This window comes from Ambystoma mexicanum, chromosome 6q, assembly GCF_040938575.1.
Source record: "Ambystoma mexicanum isolate Mex_15411 chromosome 6q, UKY_AmexF1_1, whole genome shotgun sequence".
Classification (NCBI taxonomy): domain Eukaryota; kingdom Metazoa; phylum Chordata; class Amphibia; order Caudata; family Ambystomatidae; genus Ambystoma; species Ambystoma mexicanum.
In genome coordinates, this window is record NC_090937.1 from 466,233,164 (window position 1) to 466,258,370 (window position 25,207).

At 44.5% G+C, this 25,207-nt stretch overlaps 1 protein-coding gene across 1 annotated transcript in view; it reads right to left on the bottom strand.

The window, feature by feature from the left end:
• The window catches only part of TET2 (tet methylcytosine dioxygenase 2), a 263,931-nt gene extending 238,959 nt beyond the window's left edge, over positions 1 to 24,972 (bottom strand). Inside the window, exon 1 of the mRNA XM_069630956.1 lies at positions 24,647 to 24,972. The gene's annotated coding sequence lies outside the window, so the exon portion shown is untranslated. The remainder of the gene's footprint in view (positions 1 to 24,646) is intronic.
• Between the last annotated feature and the right edge of the window lie 235 nt (positions 24,973 to 25,207).

Below are 25,207 nucleotides of genomic sequence, written 5' to 3' on the forward strand. Positions count from 1 at the left end.
TGGACTCTTCCCATTTGTGCCAGTCTCCCTTGTATCCTCGCCTTCCTGCAAAGGGCTCCAAGATTGCTGGTAGCGGCACAAAGTGCTTTACAGAAACTCTTAAATGAAGGAAAAAAGTTGCTACCTGGTATGCCAGCCATAAACACTGTACACACCAGACACAAGGTTGCACATGCCTGGAATGTTCTGGACAGATTGTCAGCAGGGGCATGATTTAGACAGCTGTTGAGTCAAATTTCCAATACAAGAACATGAACAGACCTTGAGTTGGCAAAAGGGTTACTGGGATAGGTCTTTGGCCTTTCATTGGAGCTTATTATGGACTAGAGGCAAAGTATTATTTTGGAATGTTCTTTTTGGCTTTAAATTGTAACAGCAAGCTCATTTATTTTGAGCATTTATCGGTTTTTACTGCAGACTGAATTGCCTTCTGTATGCTGTTCTATCCGTTTTCCTTCGCACCACACACCGAAGAGCCATGCACAGAGATGGTGAACTCAATCTCTCACCTTATAAATGCAGTGCGTTCATCCTTCTATATGCACATTTGGTCATATACAGTACAATGAACTAGTCAGAGGATATTAAACACACAATCACGGGGGCTATACAGGTTGGAGACAAGACCATAGTCAGTTGAGATAAAACTTCTCAAAGAATCAAAGAAATGCATTGGTAGAAACATCCAACACGTTGGTCGGTGTGGACGAGATTCGCTAGTGTGTACAAAAAAACACAATCATTTTGAACAATTAGACCCTGGTTCTTGAACCACTCCACACAGACACTCCCACAAATCCCCAGTTAACCAGCAGGGCTTGTAAAATCCAGAAACAGCAAACTACACTATGGAAGTTCCTAAATGTGCCATTCAGAGGCTGCACTCCAACACGCCAAAATGCAGCAGCCAGGTGGACTCGGATTTGTTTCAGTGGACTTCCACTTTCATGTATTTGTACTATACACGCAGTCGGTGGTCTAATTCAAAGCCTCTGGGCTTTAGCTGGGAAAGGGTTGCACTGCAATTCTTTGATCCACAAAGCAGAAATTCGCATTTTTCGGACTCTGAAATGGCAGTTATCGCGCTCTTCCTCTTCATGCGAAATCTCAGTTTCTCGGCCACGTGTAAGGGTGCGGGGCGGCAGCCTTTCTCTCCCATGACTTGCAAAATTATTGCTGTTAGGAAATGCACCCATCTGAACGCTAATTTCGTTGAATTTTATTTCGAGCGCGATAGACTTCTAGGTTTGCATTGCTGTGTCATGCTAGTTACAAACTTTCCCATAATGGTTTGGTCGTGCAAAAAAATGCTCGCGCACGCCAATCACATAATGCATAAACAATGGCAGAAAGGACTACGCAGTAAAGAAAACAGATTGCCAAACATGCCCTCGATTTTATTATCAACTAGTTCAGCCATTTAGTCTCTAGAGAATTTGCCAATGATAATCATCAACATTCAGAGATCCTTGGCACTCACTCGATCTGCATAAGGCAGCAGTATTCAAACGGTCTGGTTACAAATGTAGCGCACGTTGCCTTTGCTGACAGATTACTGCACGCCATACAACTTGACAAGCAATGTAGTTTTGCAAGTCAGATTGTATGCGTCTGGTCAAAACCACCATACCACAGGCAGCCATGATAAAAAAAAAGACCAATTACCTATTTCAGCACCTGCGAAAGTAAAGGGCATTGAGGAACCGAGCAAACCTAACAAATCATCGTTCTATGTAAGCCACTGGGGCAGGTAAGTTTTCTGCATGACCAAATTGGTCCTCCCCCCCCCCCCCCAGTAACTAGTTTTCCATAATTGGAACAAAGGTCACCTTGGTTAATTCTTTCTAACGAGAAACAGAACCCGGAAAGCACTGAACAGAGAAAACAAATGGGTTCCACAATTTAGGTGACTTATTTTGTGGTACTATCGCAATCACAAGCCTTGGGAAACTCGCAAGTGATAACGCTCAAAACAGTACATGTTCCTTAAACAATGCTGGTATGCAAGGCTCTAGCCTCGTGCAATGCATATCAATGCAAGTCCACGGCCTAGGTCATGAGTGAACAAAAATGTCCTTGGTTAAGAAAGCTTTCACGTAAAAATAAAAATATTCTTTGAAGAATTAAATTAAAACGAGCCACGGTTGGACTCTGTACTGGAAAAGTTGACAAAATCCTTCAGTAACGTGGACCTCATTTGCTAATGCTAGATTTCTGAAAGCCTTCCAGTAATACTGAAAGACTATGGGCAGGAAGACTCGGCTGCGGTGCGTGTAGATGGCAGTTCCAGGTAAGTCCAATACATGATTTGATACCAGACACTGTTGCGCCACACACCGAAGATATTCAGAGAATATATCTCTCCAAGTAAGGAGCAAAAGAAATAGGCATGGGTTTACAGCACTGTGATGTTTCTTGTGTTTTTCCGACAGGTGTTTCGACCTCAGGGTCCTTATCAAGGCAGACTTATTGATTTGAAGGATGAACGACGTCTCAGCCCTCCCCAGTATCGCCAGTTACCTATATGCATCGTGGATCTCCCACACCCCAGGATGAATACTACATACACATCCTTCAAAATCAATAAGTGTGCCTTGATAATGACCCGGAGGTCGAAACACCTGTCGATAAAACACAATAAACATCACAGTACTGGAAACCCACGCCAATTTCTTGTGCTCGTTTTTTAGAGAGATATATTCTCTGAATATCTTCAGTGTCTAGCGCAACAGTGTCTGGTCTCAAAACACCCATCTCGATCCCCCCATCCAGAAATAGTGGGGCACTTTTTCTATTAGACCATTATACACGCAGCAGGACACAATCCAAATCTCACCCAGAAGCGCGGCAGATTCACAGCCCACCCCCCCCCCCCCCACCACCATTATATCTCCAGGTACAGGTCTTCTGTTACAGAAAAGACAGTGTGGGAAGATCAGAGTCAGCCACTAGCACATCCATTCTTCAGCATCTCCAGGTGGAACTGCCACAAACGAAAGTCATCACTCAAGTTCCAGCACTCCATAGGACATCAGAACAAGCACTTCTGCATCAGCATTACCCAACCTGTTCTCACATACCATTAGACCAGTACAGTGCCCTCTGCTTTGGTCGTCAACATCCACTTGCACATGACTGTGGATATCGCCCCCCCCCCCATCCTTCATTTTCTTAATCTAAGTTTATTTCCAGACATTATACAGAAGTAATGCCTCGAAGTACAGGTGAACAGAATGTGGGCTGTACATTTCTCAGCTTCCGGGAGTGGCTGTTCCCTTAAAAGGGGGGCCCTAGGGGTATACAGCCCCTTTGCCTCCAGACTAACACCTGCCGCACCACTAGATTTTACTTTTACCACGCCATACAACAGAGGTTTGGCCAGCACAACTTTGCCATGGAGTAAGCGTGTCCAGGGCTACCAATTAACACTGAGCAGTGTACAATTTTACAGACATGCCAACTTGGTTGCATGGAATACAGACTGAGCACATGCTGAAGGCCTCTATATGGTTCACAGCTCACAGGATACAATCCCTGCAAAGTCAACCCAACTCAATTTTTCCCGAGGTAAATCAAAGGAGTACAAGACTTTGGGTTAAATTAAGCACTCTTCCCAAAGAGCCAAGAAATGTAGTGTGTGGTACATGATGGATAGAACTGGTGAACAAACATGTTAGTGCTATACCATTTGAATCAGTCCGATTTCAAGTGGGATACACTAACTGCTTGGGGTACATGTACAAACCCGCAATGCTGGGGAGGTGCACAAACTTGCACTGCTCTATGGTGCCTGCCTAATGCTTGCACGTTCAGAAGTACATCAACTTAGTTCATCATCTTAAGATGTATGTACTAAATCGGCACCACTCTGCACATGCTGCATATGCTTTGCATCTCCAGCTCAGTTCATGTAACACAGATCTGTGCAGTGCATGTACATGTACCTTAGAAAATTCAAAACAGAGATTTCCGTACTGTGATCTACCTATATGCCTTGTATTTCTTTGTAGCAAAAACAAAGAGGTGATGGCTGGAAGGTTTAGTCTGAATCTTAACCACGAGCATTGCACGGGGCAACCCTCCAAACCACTGTTCTTCGCCTGCCAAGCCATTACAGAAGGGGAAAGACCATATGCAAATCAGGCTTGGCCCCACCCCAAAAGGGGAAGTCCAGCCCGAACTGCTAGGTCACATCCCTTCTGCACGAGACCACAAGCATCCCCAAACATGTTTCACCCTTGTTGGGGCTCATCAGTGAGGAGTAGCTTGGGTCTCTAGGCCCAGCAGCACGAGACCCACGTCTGGGCATACCCGTCCCACTCGGGGTGACAAAGCAAAAACAAAGAGGTGATGGCTGGAAGGTTTAGACTGAATCTTAACCACTGGCATTGCTCGGGGCAATCCTCCAGACCATCGTTCTTTGCCTGCCAAGCCATTGCAGAAGGGGAAAGACCATATGCAAATCAGGCTTGGCCCCACCCCAAAAGGGGAAGTCCAGCCCGAACTGCTAGGTCACATCCCTTCTGCACGAGACCACAAGCATCCCCAAACATGTTTCACCCTTGTTGGGGCTCATCAGTGAGGAGTAGCTTGGGTCTCTAGGCCCAGCAGGCACGAGACCCACGTCTGGGCATACCCGTCCCACTCGGGGTGACAAAGCAAAAACAAAGAGGTGATGGCTGGAAGGTTTAGACTGAATCTTAACCACTGGCATTGCTCGGGGCAATCCTCCAGACCATCGTTATTTGCCTGCCAAGCCATTACAGAAGGGGAAAGACCATATGCAAATCAGGCTTGGCCCCACCCCAAAAGGGGAAGTCCAGCCCGAACTGCTAGGTCTTTGTAGCACCTGCACAAACCTTCACTTACTGATACCTGCAAATGGAAGTTGGTTTTCAATGTATGCTGGAGGCATGAACTCTGTAGCGCAATATAAGTTTAGGGGGACTGTTTTGAGATATGATTGGTTATTTATAACGTGCTTAATACCCCGAGGTTTCTAAGCGCGGACCCGGGGATCGAACCTGTGTTGCTCCGTATCGTCTTGCTTCCAAGGCGAGCACGTAACCCCTGAGCTATCCTTCCGAGCCTATGAGGTATTTGCTAGCAAGATCCTACCATCTTCATCACCAAGACATGTTAACATGGATACTACAATAATACATTAATTTCACAACTCTACCTCCTCAGTCCAATGTACTGCAGCCAGGGGTCAATGAATCAACTTTGTTGAGGATTTTGCTATGTTTCAAAGTGTGCAGACTTCAATTTTATTTCTGTGTACTGAGATACTTTTCCTGCATCTATGAACATGGTTCAGGCCTGCTAAAATGTTGGTCAGGGATCCATACCAGCCCAATAGCCAGACATGAAGTGAGAGCACGAGGGTGCATCCAAAAATGTGGGTGGGGCTGTGGCAATGAAGGAGTCAATGGGTACATGAACATTTATTACAGGTATGCAGGCTGAAGGGAAGAGTCCGCCAGAACACCACATGTAGCAGTCTGCTTACTCATACCACGCAACAGCGGACAAGTCTGAATAATTACTAGACCTGCTCCATGCTCAATTAACTGTCCCTCAAGAAGAACTAAACATCACTCAAATAGGTAGGTCTGGCCCTAAGCAATGGTAATGGGCTGCCTGTCTAAGAGGAGATAGAAAGCAACAACAATCGGGCTGCACACTGTGCTGCTGACAGCGATTTCTCATTTAGAGCAGGAAGCCTCCATAGTACATTATGGAAAACAAGACCAACTCTAGCTATGACCCCAAATGCTGGAGTCAAACAGCTATTAAAAATCCCCAACAACCACAGTTCAACCATAGTATAGCACTCCCTCTGATGGTGGATATTTTTAGAGCGGAGTAGCAAAATTAGTGTAGGGATTTCCCCACTTTTATACAACCCTCCACAGAGTATCGCACAAAAGTTAAAAAGTACATGCACACTCTGTATAACTGTGTATTACCAATGCACTATGCCTAATGATAAAAATTAACAAAGGATTATCAACAAGTATTAAAAAAAAACGGTAAGGAATATCCTCTGAAAAATAAGGACAACTGGTTTCAGCGTCTATGACCTATTTACGTCACCTTCCCCAGGACCATATATGACGTTGACTGAATACAGTTTGTAAGCTTCCTTTGGATCCAGGGGGTATGCCCCCCTATATCTAGTTCTTTGGTGCTAGTCGTCTGTGCATAAACTGAGCACATGCCACAAGGTGAGTGACCCACTAGAGCATCTGTATTCCACAGTTCTTTGACTGAATGTTTTTGGGGATGTAGTGTGTGGTCTGAACTTTGTGGATTCTATTACAATTTGATTACATTCAAATCAAGAAGGTTGTCCACAAATCTACGGGCTACATTAACCTTTTCTCTATGCGGCAAGTGCAAAGCAAAAATCTTGACGAGACGCGTTTTTGCGGGATAGGATTTGCAAATGTCCTGCCTACAGGATTGGTTCAAGAGCGTGGCGTTTAAATGGGCGGGGGTTTATGCCAGTAGATGCACAAAACCTCCTCCGATTATCTAATACTGATCTTTTGATCCCAGTGGAGGGATGAATACTGGGAGGCAAGGATGCTGGTCTGGGCAGAAGACTTGGTTTGCCGAAGGCAACACCCACCAATACGTGTGATGGGTCTGTTAACTTGCGTATTGACAATCCCACAATGAATTATGAACAAGCAAGTGATTACATAACCAATTTAAACAGCTCCAAATGTTGGATATTTCATTTTTTCGAATAAAAGGTGACCATAACTTCTCCACCAGACATTACTATTCTCTCTTACTAGTGAGGGTATGGGGCAGAGGGGTTCTATGCACCATATTGCTACACAACATCCTTTCCACAATCTACATTTGTCTTTTGCCATTTCAACTTTTTTCTTTACAAACCCTTCCTTCTCGTAATTTAAGGAGCATCTCGACACCGACCAGATTCTAACGTGTCCGCACTTTTTGGTCTCAAACCCCTCTCAGCAGTATCAGTTTTCTGTTTTTTTTTCCTGCTTAAATTAAAATATTTTGCCTTACATACTAGGAATTGTTTGCATATGCAAAGTGTTGCTTCCCAACTACAGACCGTACTCTCAACAGATGGGAGAGCCTTTGCATATCTTGGCAATTCTGATAACAAGAAGTGCCAAAGTGGCTCGCTGAAAGCAATTCTCTCCCCAATAGCTCACAGCCAAAGCCAGTCCGATTCTAACCTGACCAAGTTGTCCTAAAACATGAGGAAATTGCAAGCCTGCAAGGGCCAAGCCACGGGAAAAACACAGACCATTCATAAACGGGAACCAAGGCATCATCGGTCAATTGCACACAATTTATTTTTAAAAGCCACGTTTGTAAAAGCTTGCATGGATTTCTACCTTGCAAACTGAAAGACAAAAATTACCTTTCAAGGGTTTATAAGATAAAGTGAACGTCAATCATTGGGACTGGACCGGTCTGTCCTGTGCATAACATTTCTATTTTTTAAAATAATAATGGTTTCTTATATTATGTATTTTACGTGACAGTGTCGAATAAAAAGGATTTTCTCCAACACCATTGTCAAACGAGGTTTGTTGAAAATTTTGGAACAGCCTTTTGGTTTCCAAAAGGACCATCAAGTCCAACGCGAAAAGAACACAAATGCATCCTGTGATGGAGGCGAGCAGCTCACAAGTTGGCAGCACAATGATCAGCCTCCTCTGTGGAATCTTGTTCCACAGTATAATGCCTTAGTCAGTGCTCTGCGCGTGGCAGGGCAATAGTTTATTCTACTGGACCAGGAGAAACACTGTATGCTTCCATGATCAGTCCGCCAGGCTTCCAGGGCCTTGGTTGTAAACAGTATTTCCATGTGCGCAACCAGCAAGTGAGGCTGTATCACAGGGACCTACGCCGCCTACCATCGATGTAACCACCCTCCCACAAATGCAAACACATTCAAGACAGAGGATTTCTTTAACTCTCTCCCTCCTTTCCATACTGTACGTGGAAAAGCAGCTGCTTTGCATGGGAAAGTAAAACCGCTGGTACAGTACATTTGAAAATAGAGCTATAGAAACAGAGATGGCGATTATCTGTCACACAACCAGTTTAGAACAGATGCATGTGTTAAAATAATTATGCAATTATGATAGTTATCTATTGACACACAAGATAGTGTGTTTGTATGGAGATCTTTCAAATCCATTAGCTGGAGGTTTTGGAACGATGGAGGTTTAGGCGAAGCGAGATTCAAAAGTCCAATTATATACACAAGGTATTGTGACTAATCGCAGGTACTTGTCCCGTCCCAACGGGGGGAGCCCCTAACAGTGAGGCTAGGGAGGTGAGCCCGCTCTGCAAGACCCTCCCTAGGGGTCGAGGTAAGTAGGACCTCACGGGAGAGACTCCCATTTGGGACAAGGACTCCAGTTCCTGTGGGGAACTCCCTAGGCAATCTACTATAGCCTCATACATTGGACTACCTGTTGGAACAAATAATGTGGCGTCTTTACTGTTGGCGGACGGCAATTCAAAACAAAATCCCTTTGTAAAAGAAAGGAAGATGTCGCTTTAACAAGAGATGTATATATTTAACTGGGATGCGCAGGATAGAAAGAAGAGAGCCTGGTGCACAGGGGAACCCCCTGACATTATGCCTTGTGGAGATGGAGGCAGTTCACAGTGCCCACGACTTTCAATGAGACAGACAACGCCAGTACAAGACGCTGGAGGCTCAGCATGTGCAGATACGAGAAAGGCATTGTGAGGAAGGAGAGCGGAACAAGCTATACAGTGGTGGCGTGACCACAAAAACAGTGTGGTAGGCAGGGTGCCCGAATGACATCAAGATCCCAGGTACAGGAAACGTGTAAAGTTTACGCAAGTGCATATCAGTAACCGACGAGGAACCGGGAATGAGAATCTGATGAGCGAGAGGAACGAAAAAGCACATCCGAGCCAGAGCTGAGAACGCCACCATTCCCGGCATAAAGAGGTGCCGGGCGAACTGGGAGCCTCAGGAGTTCAGTGGGCATCATTATAGATATGAAGAAACTCAGAGTCTTATGGATGAGAAAATAAGACTAAGACTGTATAATTGGAGTTGTAAAGAAGTAACACATGACCTGAAGAGGGTTATTATACCAGGAGAGAAAAGTGTCCCAGTCCTAAGGACAAGAAACGAACGCTAAGACTTCTTAATAGGAATTGTAAGCCAGTAACAAATAACCTGCTCTGGGAAGAGGATTATTATACGAAGAAGAAAATCATCCCAGTCCTAAGGACAAGATACCAAGAGAGAAACCAGTTAAGAGAAGCGAAAAACCTGTAATAGTGGGGTTTATGCAACCCAGGTGGGGAACGAGCAGGGACTCTAAACAAGTTCCCTGTGAGGAAGGGAAGAAACCCTATGACCTCAGGATTGACGACTGGAGCAAGTCCAACATAAGAATATATAATGGGAAATAGGATATACAAAGCTTGAATGAAGAAGCTAAAAGAAGAGACACTAAGACAGAAGTTATGACATAGAAAGACTAAAAAGGGGTCAAGATAAACCCACCTCAGGAAAGCCTGAATGTAAAGAGAAGAAAGTCTACAAGTGATGACAAGTGTGTGAGAAAGTACCTGAAGGAAGTTAATGTAAATGTAGAATCACAGATCATACGAAAGCCAAAACTATTCTTGAAGAACTACAATCTCTCTACCACAGAGGAAAACTGTAAACAAAAATCCTATTGAAAGATAAGACAGACACTCTATAGAGAGTGGTAGGGTCCAATATGATACATGGCATTTATAACGCGCCTGTACACAAGTGTTTCTAGGCGCATCAAGTTAAGCGGAGGGAAGACGGAGGGAGGACAAGACAAACTATCTTATTAGGCCTTGCGTCATTCAGATCGGGCAAGTGCGACAACACAAAAGTGCAGGGTGAAGGGGGCGGGGAGTGCCAAAAAGAGGGAAAGGGGAAGTGCAATCAGGGTAGCAATGCTCTGAGAGTGCAGTCAGGTAAGTGCAGCTCAGCTCTAGGCAAGTGCAAGGAGGCAGGGGGCTGTAGAGGTTACAGTTACATCCCTTAAGTGTGCAGCAGCCCCGGAGGCAGTGCAGGGGTTCGTTTTAACGGAGGACATTTTTATTTTGGACTTCCTGACAACCTCCTTTAGTTTCTCTATCACTAAAGGGAATACACTATGTATATAAATAAAGTTAGGCCTTTTACTTAGAAGTTTAATAAAGGTTATTGAATTATGTCCTCAGCGTGTCAACTCCTCCTTCCGACCACACATGTTGGGTGAAGCTACATAAAGCTCACAGTAGTCTCCCAATTCAAGGTCAGTTGAAAGACGGATAAGACTACACCATTGACTGTTTACGTGTTGCCTATAAGAGATTGAAAACGCAATAGCCAGGGGTACAGGAAGAGTGAGCGTTATATTCCAGCCCAGCCAAACAACTCCGCAAGGAGGCGCTCTGCGCTCATACAGAGACAGAGAAACTGCTTAGAGGATCTCGAAATAAGTGCACCACAGGTAATTTATCAATGACAGGTAGCGCCCTTGAGATTAACCGTGTAGCTGGATATTTGGCTGAACTGCGTGAAGGTTTGTGGGTGGGATAGTAACCGGTAGCCTCATCCACCCCCTGGCTGTGAGTGACTGTTCCATTCCAGTACCATATTTGACAGCGGAAATCTTTTTAAGATTAAGAAAAACTCCCCTCACTACACCTCTCCATGGACCAGAGGTCCGTTGTCAGAGGCAATGTCTACTAGTACAAGTCAGGGCCTCCGACGCATGATGTGCAAGTGAAGTCGGGAATACTGGCATAGGTATCAAGGTAACTGCACTGGTCAACAGCGGTGCGCAGCCCTGTGTCCAAAAAGAGGAAGGGATTTATCCTAGTTGGTCTTGTCGCTAACAGTTTTGGAGGAGGACCAGGGCAACGTCCCTTTCACTTAAGAAACTTTCCCAATTAATTTACGCATCTTCTCCTTAGTGCGTGTGAGGTTTTTGCAATTGGGGGGGGGGGGGTGTCTGTGGTGTGTGGTGTGTGGGTGTGTGTGTGTGTCCGAACAAATAATTGCATTGGTTCTTTTTATGCAGGCTCACAACTCCATTGCTGCAAGTCTAATGGGCAATATCTACCCAAGCTTGTCCCCATCTCGTACAGAGTATATAGTTCATGTCAATCATAGCATACGCCTGCATTTTTTTTTCTTTTTTAAATCATAGTCAAAAGCTGCTTTAGTATTGTTGGAGCCGACTATGCACCACGCCTTCCGAACTGCAAATCTCCTGCATGTTCCAACAAAATACGCCAGATAGGTTTGATGTTCGCACTGCCCTGATAAACCTGTATGACCAACTCCCTTGCTGATGAATAATGTACAAATAAAACGTTCCAAAGCAACACATGGCGTTCGTTGATCATGTTTGAATGTTTTTTTGGTTTGCAAAAGAACATAAAAACCTATCAGAGTCTAAAGGAACTCAAGTGCAATGCATCATCTGATGATGGAGACACGTACGCAAGTTAGTAGCACATGGATCAGCTTCATTTGCAGAGTATTATGCTGAAGTAGAATGCCCATGTTGGCGCCCTTGGAGCGTCTGTGCAATGCGTCAGACAGAATGAGCTGCAGGCGGGTTTCCGGGGCAATGCTTGTAAACAGTAGAACCATGTGCGCAGCCAGCAGAAGGCTGCGTCACAGACCTACAACGCCTACCAGCGACGTGATCCCTGGCACCAATAGGAACACAGGGAAGAAAGAGGATTTCTCTTCTCACTCCGTCATTCTTCTTGCTATTGTGCGTGGAGCAGCAGTTGCTTGGGAAAAGTAAAACTGGTGGTAAAGTACTTCTGCAAATATATTTATGTAGAAGGGTTTAGAGCAGAGGCAAGGGCTGCATGAAGATAATAGCAAACAATATGATTGGCATCTATTGACTCATACACAAGATGGTGGGTTTGTGAAACCCATGACATTGAGGTTTTGGAATGATGCCCGATTAGATGTAGATTCAAAAGGGCAGAGAGGAACTATATCAGGATCTATGCATTCTCCAAATCCAAGAGCAGTTGGGAGACGGTAGCGGTCTTCTGCCGTGCGTGTTCATGCATTTCCTGTAGAGGATTAAAAAAGCAAGGGTCCGGAGAACAGGAAGAGCTTTTCTTCAGCCATCCAGGGCTCTTAAGCAAAAACAAGTACCAGGAGACTGTCCCCACTCTAGAGGGTATTGAAAAAAGTGCAGCAGAGGAAAATTTACCAATAAATACTTGAAGGGCTGACATCCTTGGGAAGATGCTTTAAACTCAGTTTTTGGGATAATGCGTGTGCACGTTTGGTGTGGGGGTAATAACTAATGTTTACACAAGTGCATTTTTAATAAATTGTGGGAAAATTTTTCCTCCAAACAAAGAATTGTGTCTGTTGACCATTTGTTCTGGTCCCTGCGGTCGGAGTCCCATAAGCAATTTTCAACTTAGACTTCCCTGGGAAGTCTGCAGCCTGTGCCAGATCATGTAATTCATGACCACGGGCTTAATAATTCCCAAAGTCGGTTTCTGCCAATTGAGTGGAGCTGGCGGATCCTCGTTCTCAAGTTGTAGTAGTTCTACTTTACTTTGTCTCCGAGGTTTGCATTGCACAGGTTTGCACGGCACCATCTGCATATGTTGGTTGAGTACACTAGCTTGAGGTTTCTTGTTGGCGCTGCTCTGGAAAACTTGTGCAACTATCTCCGTTTCTAAGAAAAGGCGTTCTCTAACACCATGTGGCACGTGCAGTTGGTAGATAATTTTTTTTTTTAATTTGTAAATTGCCTTTTAGTTTTCAGACAAACATAAAACCCAACCCGATTCCAATGGAACACAAGTGCAAAGCTTCCCCTGACGGGGGAGAAAAGTATGCAAGTTAGTAGCACAAGGATTGGCCCCCCTGTGAGGTCTTAAGGCAGCGTAGACTGCACGTCCCTCACCCCAAGAGCGTCAGTGCAATTCCATTCAGAAGCAGCTGGAGATGCACTACTGGTCTGCCATTAACAGCCTGGCGGATTTTCCAGGCCATGCTTGTAAACCGTACAACCATGTGCACAGTATGGGAGAATGCACCACAGTGACTAACAGTGCCTACCACACCACCTACCAGTGACGTAACCCCTGGCACCAGTACAAGCACAGTCAAGGCAGAGGATTTCTTTAACACTTTCTCTCCTCACTACTGTGGACGGAGCAGCAGTTGCATGGCTTAAAAAAATAAAAGCGCTGGTACAGTTCATATAAAATGGATGTATAAAATCCAAGATGGCGATCATCTGTCACACAACGCGTTTAGAATAAGTGTGTGTGTTGCATTAATTGGAAACAATATTATCTGCAACTACTGACCAAAATACAGGAGTGACAGGTTTGCACACGTTTCACTAGATCTTTTGGAGCAATGAAAGGCGATTAGAGGCAGTGAAATGCAAAAGTCAAATTAACAGAAGATCGAGGTAGAAACTATAGCAAGGTCCCTGCAGTTTCTCAACTGAAGGACGGTTGGGAGACGTTGAGGAGGCTGCGACACAGCATGTGCATGCATTGCCCGCAGGGGATTAAAAGGCAAGAGCTTGGGCCACAGGAAGAATGAGCATGCTCTTCTCGACCATCCAGCCCAAATAGTGTAAGGGGATGCTCCACGATCAAACAATTGGAATACAAAGAGTCAGAACTGCTAACAAGATTTATTGGCTTCTGCAAACCAGAATCAGCCCACCTGGCAAAGCCATACCAGTCAACTGTACTCCCTAAAATTAGACAAACACAACCCCCACCCTCCCTGACCCTCCCAAAAAAGGAACAACATAAGCAGGTGTCCACCCATGTAGCCTCTTGCACTCCTGTCTCGGAGTTTACAGGCCAAAGGCATGAGCAGCCAATGCAACACTGATGCCTGCCACTGCTGTATTATCAGATCTAAACGGCCTCGAAAGTGAAAAAACCTTTGACAATTACAAAGACAATGTTGCAAAAAAAGGGTCGGTTTTCAAATTGAAGTATATGTTTACTTTTCTTTAAAAGATCCTAGTCGTCATTGAGAATACTTCTTTACTTCCTAAAAACATATTATCCAACTTCCAAAACAGCCACACCTCAAAATCATGTCTGGAACCCTTGCTTACAGGATCTAAAAATAGGTGCAGCAGGGAAATTATTAACCAATGCTTGTCATGAGGCTGTTCTTCGTGGCAAAACATGCAACAGAGTTGTGAGCTCAACCGTGGGCGTGCTAGCCCGTTGCACACTGCCTGCCGTTCACTCATGGAAAACTCCCATCCTATAACTAAACACTGAAGGACAAAGCAACCAGTCCATTGAAACCAAGAACATGTTTACATTTCCCTTGCCAAGTGTTCAAGTTCATCTGATCTATGCAGTCTGGCTGAGACAAAGTGTAGTGACCTTCAGCAGAGGAAGCCCCACAAACGTAATGCCAGAAAGAAATACAACCGGTCGTGCATGTTGCCAGAATATGGCGCTGTAAAATTAAACCTGATAATTAAACTGGATAACTGATACAAAATGTGTCAATACCAAAAAGAAAAGTATTTTTTATAAAAAACAGGACACTCTGAAAGGCCTGCCTGGAAACGGCATTACGCAACCACGCCTCAAAATCCAATTTCCCTGCAATTAGCGACTCTTTTGTCTCTAGAAGACACTACCAACATTCGGTGTAAATAGGAAGTAATCGGACAGTGGATTTTCCCTACATTTATGAAGCATAGTTTAGTAACGCCAATGCAGACTACGCGCCATCAGAAATTTCCAGGAACATTTGTGCTGAGCGTACGCGCTCTAGTTTTTCGAAGCACGCCGGTCCATCTAGTGGTGTGCCAGTTCCAGCTCTTGACTGAGCCGTGTGCATTCTATTTTTGGCTCACCACAGATGACCTCGTTCTACGCCACGGTGCAGGATATCGCTGCAATGCAACAAATAGGATGGCACGGCGGAAGTCGCTCACGGAATACCCGAGCCAGTCAGCCTTGCAATTTTCCATGGAAGGCACAGGTGGGTAAAGCACAAATCAGGTTAAGAAGATGCAGTCCCTAGGATGTTCTGCGATCACATGCTGCTGGAAACTACGCACACTTGCAAGAGGTTGCGCAACTGTCTCAGGGAATTCTGGGTCTGTGTTTGTAAACAGCGGAGCCACGTGCGCGCAGCTGCATGCATACTTCTGCCAAACAGACGTGAACCTCCTGCCCCATCAGCGACAAGTATGAAAATGCAAAAATTGGCCACCAACAAAAAAATAATACATTGGGATCCGAACGAATAATACTGGCTGCAATAAAAAGCACAACAAGCAGACTAACAGGGTAAAACAATAGCAAACAAGCAAGTGCGTTTCTGGTACAAATTCTGCAAGTAGCTTTTTGTTTAATTGAATATAAACAGTAGATTAATTAAATGGGCGGCCATGCGCATTTTTTTTCCAGGAAAATGAACACAATGAAGTCAGAGCAAAGCAATGTAAACTGGTGCAATACAATCGCACAAGCAAATTCATGCATAGCTTGAATACAGTAAACTGCTATATATGCATATTGGCAATACATTTAGATACCAATTTGTAACATGGAATATCCTTGATTTAAACGAAATCTATTGTGTAGACAATGATCATACTTTTCACAGGGGTGGACTGCAGCCGCTCAATTAATCCATTAATACAGACGCTGCCTATAGACCTACCCTTTTTCGAATTTAACCTGTTCGAAATTAGGTGCAAAAGGAAATTACATTATTATTTTTAAAAATACTATTTAACCTAATCACTTTTTTTGTTTTAGCTATTTGCGTTCAGGCTCTTTTTGAGCCGTTATTGCACAAAATCCGAAAACCTTCCAAACAAAAGTAATGCACGAGAGCGAGGGTTGGAATTCTCCAACAAAAGGGGGTCTACATTTGTCTCACTGTCTTAATACTTGCCAGAGAAAGGGGGGCGGGGGGTAGAAGGCATACGAACAGAGATCAGGAGCTTCAGGAAACCCAGGGAGAGAGGCCATTTTCTAGCATATGCCCGTCTACATAATGATTGCTTCAGCTTCCCTCCCCTGCTCCTCCTTAGCCCACAAACACAGAAGCAGCAGAGGATCCTGTATCGGGCCTGCCTTCTGAAACACCCCTCCCCCTACAAGGCGCAGTCAGGAGCTCTGCAGACAGGCAAACAAAGACAGAGAATTTTGCATGTCACTCCAGCCTGCCTCGAACACCGATTAACCAACCATGGGAAAGCAAAGCACCAGCAGCAGCAAACCCGCAGCGTCCCCAAGCAGGCACACACACGCGACAAAAACTACGGGTGCATTCATGTACAAGAACAAAATGGTATGGAAAATCTGAAACAAAAACACACGAGATCCCCCGCATTTTCAGGAGTGTAGTTTCAGGTGAAGTGAACCCAATGAGCTTTTGTACAACAACCCATAATTAAAATGCAACACAATCGGATTATGCACACAGGCAGCTATGTGTCCCATCGTCGTGTAAGGGCCTCAATCGCATAGCCCCATCAGGCGCGCACACACACACACACTTCTTTTCCATGGCCAAAATCCAAGCACGCTGTCAAGCAGTTGTGCATTGCTTCAATGTAATGGTAAGACTGCAATAGGTCTTCATTGGTGAACATATTAAGAGATATATATATATATATATATATATATATATATATATATATTGCATGAATGGAAACATTATTTTCCCATCTTAGGTCCATTATTTTGAAGCATTATTGAAGCATGGACAGAGGTGGAAGATCTTGGTCAACCTGGACGGCAACTATGGGGTTCGCCACCGTCATCCATTCAGGTGATTTTAATGCTTCAGGACGTCCAACAGGGAAGTTAATCTTGCCATACACCCATCTTTAGTTTATGGTTTTCAGCACGGAAAAGTCACTTCTTTGACATGCGCGAGTATTAGAACTACTGAAATATTAAGGTTCTTGGGAAAGCAGCACCTCACTTGGCAATGGGTTTAGTGCTGTCACTTTGGGATTGGAGGAAATACGTCACAAACTAATTTCTTGCACGCTTGGCACGCTATTTTCAGGTGGTGGCAAGCAATTCCAACTTTTGTTGCTTTCTTTTGCGGGGTACCACTGTCTGCATGCCAAGCACAAACATAGGTCTCTGTTGCCTAGTCCAGTGGTAGACTATTCAGCATCAGCAGCTGCTGGGACGGGTCCACATTTGTAAGGAAGCAAGGTTTTCAAAACCAGTAGGAATCATTGAACAAGTCGAAGTATATTCTTAATGAACCATGGACCAACCGTCTCGGGAGGACAGCTCGGGGGCAACACGCTAGTCTTGGAAGCAAAACAGTGCGGATCAATGCTGGTTCAATCCCCAGGCCTATGCTTAGAAACCTTTGGGTATTAAGCGCATTATAAATAACCCATTACAATACCAACACGAGGTGCGTCAAATGTCCAGTGCACAGAAAGAAGTCCTATATACTTGTGTGACAAGTATTGTTTTTTTATGCACTCTCCTGGTATATGCCATATATCATAAATATCTGTTATATTTATTGTATGCCTTGTATAACCAATTCATCTAATAAAACCTTTAAACTTAAAGAAATCCACCCTCTACAGATGCTATTCAAACCGTGGAAGGAACTATCACTTGGTATCTACTCCCAACCCCGCTTGACATTTCATTACACAACTACAAGGTTATTTTTATATGGGAAGCAGTAAGAGGGTAGTGGGGTGGGCATTAGAACGGGACGTATTGGAGCCTGCCCCCCACCTTAAAAAAATGTCATTGAAATGTCCTTCCTGACGCAATGTCGACTCCCTCTCACCAAACTCCCAATTAAGGAATACTTGATATGTATGTGAAAACATTCAGTATCCTAAAATGTCTCACCACAAACCCCTGTAACCCCCCAGGAATGTAGTCTAAATAGATACTGAAAACGGGTGGATGTACGAGTAAAAAAGAATTGGAACCATCGGAAACAAGAAACAAACAGATTAGTTTCTTTAATGAGCTTAAGAATCAGTTCGTCCGAACGGCCCAGTTGTGCTCGAAAAGAAACACCAATTGACAAATCAAACTGTACTTTTCATTTATTTTAGAAAAGCTAGATTGAAACTACCCAAGTATCCATCTAAGTGGATCATTGTATTTACAGGCAGATATCTAACTAAGATACCAAAAATAAATGGAGTGGCGGGTGAGGCAGACAAGGCGGCCTTGAGAGCTTTGCGCTTGGCAGCTTACGGTTACGTAATGACAGGGGAGGAATTCTAGGACTGTGTTTGTAAATAGTACAGCCACGTGCGCGTTGCTGCATGGCGAAGAGTTACCTCAACCTGATAGGTCTACCCGCTAGTCGCCTATTTGCAGCAGAGCTGCTACTTTCATTAAAACAAATCTTCCCACAACGTTGGTTACTATGTGCATAAGGCAAAACAAAATATCCTCCACCGGACCAGCACATTGATGCAACAATAGCTTGGTATGCAAAATCGCAAGTCACGCAAGGGCCAAAACGTGCAACTCTATTAGAATCTAAACTGAATGTAGCAATTTCCAATGGAGAAACGGTTCACAAACGAACCTTGAGATGGCATAGCTGTGATAACAGCTCGTCAAACGTGCACATCCAACAGAGGAAACAGATCGGTGCTATGTCGAAGGTTTATTTTGTACACATTGAATAGCAACCGACAAAGGGTTGGCAATGTGTGGCTAGGCAGACGACCATAACTAAAAGTAAAATTGATTAAACCAAAAATTGAACAAGTGTTGATTTAATTCTGTATGTTGATTTAGGACTTGTAAGTGGGTAGACCATACTATCAATTTTTACCCAAGCAGAGCAAACTTCCACCATGAAACAGAAGACCCTGATCCTAAAATCTACTCTACTAAAAGAGGGTTCTCTGAAAGCATTAACCATACTTAAGGAAAGTAATGTATAAAGCAGATCTTAAGCAATCTTATTAAGAGAAGTATGTGGTTCTAAACACCTGTAGTATTTCCTCTGTTGCAGGAAAGCTCACTCAAAGGGCAGTTCAAAGGCAATTGACGATCTCTATTGAGACCATCTGTACAGGTAAAGGGTGCATCAGCCACTTTTATTCCCTAAAAATAGGCAAATCCTCAAAAAAAATGGGAGTAAAACACCCCCCCCCCCAACAAAAAAATAGGAAACACATAGGAGGTTGTCCTCCCGCTTTCACCCACACATCTTTGACACGTTTGGACCACCAGTTCATGCAGAGCCACACTAAGAAAGTATTATTAGTGCCTAATCTGAAGGGGTAACAGTGCATCTTTTAATGCACGTGAATAACTAAGTGAAAAGAAATATTTATAGAAAACATTTTTACTCGCTTCTAAAATGCTCCCATTGAGAATTACTTTTTTACCCTTTAAAAAAAATCATTTACCTCCCAAATTTACCCTGCACACCACAGTACACAGAAGCGTGGTGTGCTAAGCCTCATGCCTCAGGAGACGAATGATACTTTCTATGGGAAGGGGAGCATGACAAGGTTTGGAATTGAGGCACTTTATATAGCAGGTGTGTTTTGTACTGGGAGGCAGAACACCACATTAGAAGGAATGAGGTGCAGTGATCAAAGAAGTGACTTGCAATATTCGGATTTGAAAGAAGGGTAGTGTGGCCTTTATTGATAAAAAGCAAAGGAAAAAATCGTATTCCGCCGTGAATCCTCTTAAGAACATACAAGTTTGAACAAAGTATATGCTTCACACCAGCTGTTTCACACATGAGAGTGCACATTCACTTCTGGTGGGCTCTGTTCCCCCTCCTAATCTATTATGAGATGCCACACCATGCCTCAACTTTGTTGGCAATAAAAAGTTACCATCACAGACGGGAAACTAAAACTTGGTGCCTAGAAAACGATGCCCAACATATTACACTGGCGGACTAAATTCTCCTACACTGTCAGTAGTCCGGAAACAAGCACGCACACAGTGAGGAACTCTGCAGTTCACATTTTCAAACGGCACATTTATCAACCATTTGAGGGTTCAGAATTAATCTTCCAAAGCATACTGCAAAACCAGTAGATCAACCTAAAAGGGATACCGACGGCATGGAACTTTGTTTTTTGCTCCTTTTGCTTTGATGAAGTATTGCAGATGTTTTTCACCTTCGTGACTTTTGCATTCCAATAAAACAATAGGACCGGACCTAAAATATGTCAATATGTGACCTTGATTTTCTTTGCTCCTCGTTTTTCGATCAGAGCCCTTAAAACTAGCTCCTTATAAGAACAAGTACCTGGGGGACCCAGCATGGAAGATGACAAAACCAGACATGCGTGACCTAAAAGCGCCTCGACTGGGTATTGCCAGGAGGAGGCAGGTTCAGTTTAAGTTCTTGGTGTAACCATAGTGGCATAGGACTACATGGGGTCTACTAACACTCTACCTTCTGTCTAGAAATTAAGAATTCACATTCTTCAAACGAAGGCAGAATTAAGCCACCTCTTACAATCAATGAATGGGAAACTTTCCAGGCACACTACAGGAGTACATAACCTTCCCACTACCCTCCCCCAAATATCTGACAAATTTCCGAACGTAGGCTCTGAGAAACAAATCCTAAAAAGAAAACCCCAAGTTCTTCGGCAAAGCATTCCACAATCAGATGTTTTCACTACCCTAAGCGTGTCCACTTTTTTCAATTAATCTTGCACACAAAGAACATTCATGTATGCTTTTAGGGAAACCACTAGCACGATTAAGCATCAATGTCAAATGAAGCACCCCATGTCCATAGGACTGAACAATTGCAGACAGGAAATGCAAAGCCTTGAATTTGGGAAATTAATAGGATGGATGCTCAAAGCTATGATAGAATTCAAGCCTTGGAGTGTAAAGTTGGACTAGTGTCACTGTTGAGGTGTAACGAGCGGCCGCATTCATATTGCCCTGAGTAGGATACACTTAGATATTCAATAACTTCTTGCATTCTGCAAAGACCATTTAAAAACCTTTTGTAAACCAGTACTTCATCTGGATGAGGCCGGATTGTACATTTTTTTAGCTTTCGTTCTTACTCATTAAAGTTCTGTGATCCTGCACCCTGAGCTCCGAGTGCCAGTGCTTATGGAAGTAAGCGAGAGCTGAAGAGGCCATAATTGTAAAGAGGTCACAAAATGTACATCTTCTGGCTTGATATCTAAAATCATCCTCCATCGAAAACATGCGATGCAGGCCAAAGAGGAAATGATGTGCGGCTGTGTTCTCCAGAGCGTTCCCAATGATTACGCCCAGCATTCAAAAAAACTTAAATCCATCAAGACACAGCAACTGTGTCCGAGGAGCCTGGTTATAGATTTCACAGCTTTTGGCTTTCCTGAAAATCAAGACCCACGTGGTTGGCAAAGGAGATGAGGAATGTACTTACATGAGCCAGGACCTCTTGTTTGTACAAACCGGTTATCTTGCAATGGCGATAAAATGCACCAATTATCAATGAAGGCAGGGCAAAAACAGGTGCTTGCGCACACAAACCCAATTGATAGCTTTGATCTTTGGATGTTATTAGGAAAGCCCGTTTTCTCCTCCCCTGTCCATATTTTTCAAAGGAATGTTCACTTCCCCCCTGGAATCACCCTATCCCCATTGCAAAAAAGTGAAATCTGGTTATTTCTTTCAAATTGCCAAGCGATCAACTTTGGGTCCTGGACACTGAAGCAAATTCCTTGCAGATTCCATTTAGATTTGTTACTTTTCTATGTTCGTGCAAACAAAAAGACCTTGGAAACCGGTCCGTCATAACTCGCGAGTCGGCGCACGTTCCTTGTCCTTTAAACAATGTTGACATTCCTGATTCGTGGCCCATGCGCACTGTATCAAAACAATGGCAGCATCTGGCTGCAAGCCAGAGGTGAACCAAGCACAAGCTTCAGTTTAAAGGGCCTTACGGCTGATAATATTCTGGAATGGCTTATGAATGGAGGCAACACGTGTTCATCACAGAACAAGAAGTTATTGCATATGTGAGTTGAGGTTAATAATGTTGTGCAGCGAAGCGGTCCTCATTTTAAAATTCTGGACTGTCAAATGTACACACTACTTCTCCAATTTCCTATACGAGTGTGCCACAAAGTTACGTGCAATATTTGTAATCCATGAACTGAAACCATCGTTTTTTTATTGGATATATTCTAGCCAGAGGAGGGGCAATACCCAATTGTGCTTCTTCAACTTTCCATCCACATTAGTCTTCAATGCAGTTGCGTCCAGTGTTTGTGCACACCACGGACACACAGATAGATGCTTGGCCAAAAAGTTTCACCATGTGGGAGGATAAAAAGTGAGGTACACCACACAATGCCGACTAGGTGGAGGACCATTGGACCAAAGAGTCAATTCGGTCATAGTGAAGAGCAGAGTGTGTTGAGCATCCGCTGAAAGGTCTGCATATCCTCTTCAGGTCAGAAGTTCGAATCCTGGCAGTGCTGACTCAGCATTTAATCCTTTTTAAGGAGGATAAAAATTAGTACCATTAAGTAATAATGACACCCATTATTAAAGCATGAAGAGACAACACAATTTGGTGTGAACTTCAGAAATGGTTATTGGAAATGCTAAACAACATTCGGATATTGCATAGATCAACAAGTTAAGCGTGCGCGCCTAAGAGCGTTCTGCCTGCAGGAGACCGGCTTGAATCCAGGAAGTACTGACTCAGCTTATCACTATTCCAAAGTGGGTAAATTAGGTTGCTGGTTATTAAAGAGCTTAGAAGCGGGTGGAATCTGGAATGGTAGTATGCCTACCAACAGACTTGTCAGAAACACAGCTCTGGGCGACACGGGTGCCCCTTGCATTGCTCTTGGCTAGAGGTCTGAACCCTGCACAACTCTGGGATAGATGTACCTCAACTGCTCGGTGATAGGGGGCCACACGGTGCATTGTTCTAGTCTAGACATCACAGTGCTGATCTGGGGTCAGATGGCACTTGCACAGGAACCATTCCAAGCAATGCTCAAGGCGTTCACCCTAGGGCCTCCTGGGTGTGATGCAGCCGTGGGACGGTAATGATTGGGGACGAATGGCTCTCTTCAGACACCCTAATCGGGATCGCACCGTTAGCACCTCTGTGCTGCTTTCCCTTGACACGTTCGCACATATTGCAGCCCAGCCCACTCAACTACTGCTGAGACCATCACCAGGTGAACATCCTATCAGGCGACGCACTTGGGAATCCGCAAATGAATATACAAGTGACCCCCACACGCCTCTTCTTCCCATCCCCCTGCACATGTACTGCAGTATTCCATGCAGCCATTAAAATGTAAATTACATGGCCGAGTTTGCCCAGAAACAGCCTACTACAGCGTTTGCTTGGAGACAAATTGCAATTTGTGTGATTCTCGTTTAGCCTTCGTAAAAAACGCGCTAAACGGCTCTGTGGTTCTTCGGGCGTTTCCTCAATTTGTAACCAACCCCCTTCAAAATGAATGGAAAAAAACAAGCATCCTGCTTTGAAGATGAACAACTGAAGACATCAGACCCCCTGGGCAGAGATAACGTGATATGAGCCATCTTGAATATTGCGTTTTGGTGTTCTTCAAAGCCCGGCTGGAAAGTTAGACGTGACACCAAAACCATATATGGAATTTACATAGTGAGATACTGCATAATATAAGCAAATAACACGCTGAAACAAGTGGCCTACATGGTACAGATGTCAATTGTCACCCATATATATGCCGGATTCTATGGTGTGTGGCTGGCCCCCAGCACTTGTATGCGGACCAGGAAGCCATGTCTCACTTTTAAATGCCCTTTAATTGCAGGGAGGCAGACGCAACCATGTGAGCTTTACACATGTTCATTTCCTTGATATATTTTCAGAGAATAAAATGAAGCAATAATTGCGGGTGGGAGGGGTGGAGGTTTAAAAACAAAGTGGATAGGGGAAGTCTGTCAGATGGGCCGCTGTATGTCACTTCTTTTCCCGGGATGGGATTTCATGCACTCCTACGACCCTAGTATAGCACGGCTCGGGTTCCGGGCGAGCGTCTGGGTACCTGCCTTTGTTTCTTCTGAGGAGAGCCCACGCAAACCTCCCCAAAACGTCCCTGGCCGGGACACGGTGCCAATGGGCACAGGTCAAAGAAAAACAGATGGCTCGTTGAGAAATGGGTAAAATATAAAACCGGTTCATATCCACAAAGTACGTCAACCGGTGCCCGCCCGTCAGACACACACCCCCAATTCAAGTGATCAGTTGTAAAAGCGCTGTCACACAGTTACAGTCTGAGAAGCGGCGATGGGGCACGCAAACAATGAAACCCAGAAATAGGCGCACATTTCTAAGAAAAAAAAAATACTCTCATGTTCCGTGACGAAAATGAGAAAACGGGTCACGAAAGGACAGTGACCGTAAGAGACTAAAGAAAACACTTTTTTCAATTTAAGTAGTAAATTTGTCAGCCATGTTGGGGGAAGTTAACCCTGCTGCCCCTCTTTATTATGAGAAGTAGCTGCTCCAAGACGGGGTGCTGAGAGAAGATAAAGACGTGCGAGATGCAGGACGCCATAAAGGGAAGGGGGCATTTTCCACACAGTGCTAAAGAAGCGTAGCTCTGACCTCTTTTCCGTGCCCTCCGCCTCGCCCGGATCCAGCCCGCAGCCTTGCTCTCCCTCCTGCCCAGTGCTAAAGGGCCGCCATCTTGCTTCCTTCTGCTCCCTCTCCGAGCCGGGCTCGCCTCCCGCATCAATATTCATAAGGCGGCCCGCCTGACGTCCGTGCCCAGCCTGAGCCCCGGCGCTGCGGCGGCTCCCCTCTCCCGGGGGGCGGACGTGCCTGGCATGGGGAGCGGGCGGGGGCTGCCCTCGACGTACGCGCGAGCTCTGCCCTGCCCGGGGAGTGTAAAATCACTTCCCCACTCGGGCCTTCCCACACAAAGGCTTGCTATTTTTTTGGGGGCCCGCACAATAGTAAAAGTGCTCACGCAGGGTTGCCTGGAAACTACGGAGTGGAGCCCAGTGATCCGCGGACTGCATGTTTCCATTAGCCTCGCTTACTCGCTGTACGGCAATTGTCCAGAATGACCTAAAGGGGAGACTTTTGTTAAGGGGCTTCGTGCATCTTGCTCAATGATTTCCAAATGTTTTCAGCAAATCAGAAATGGTAACTTTGTTGCAGGGA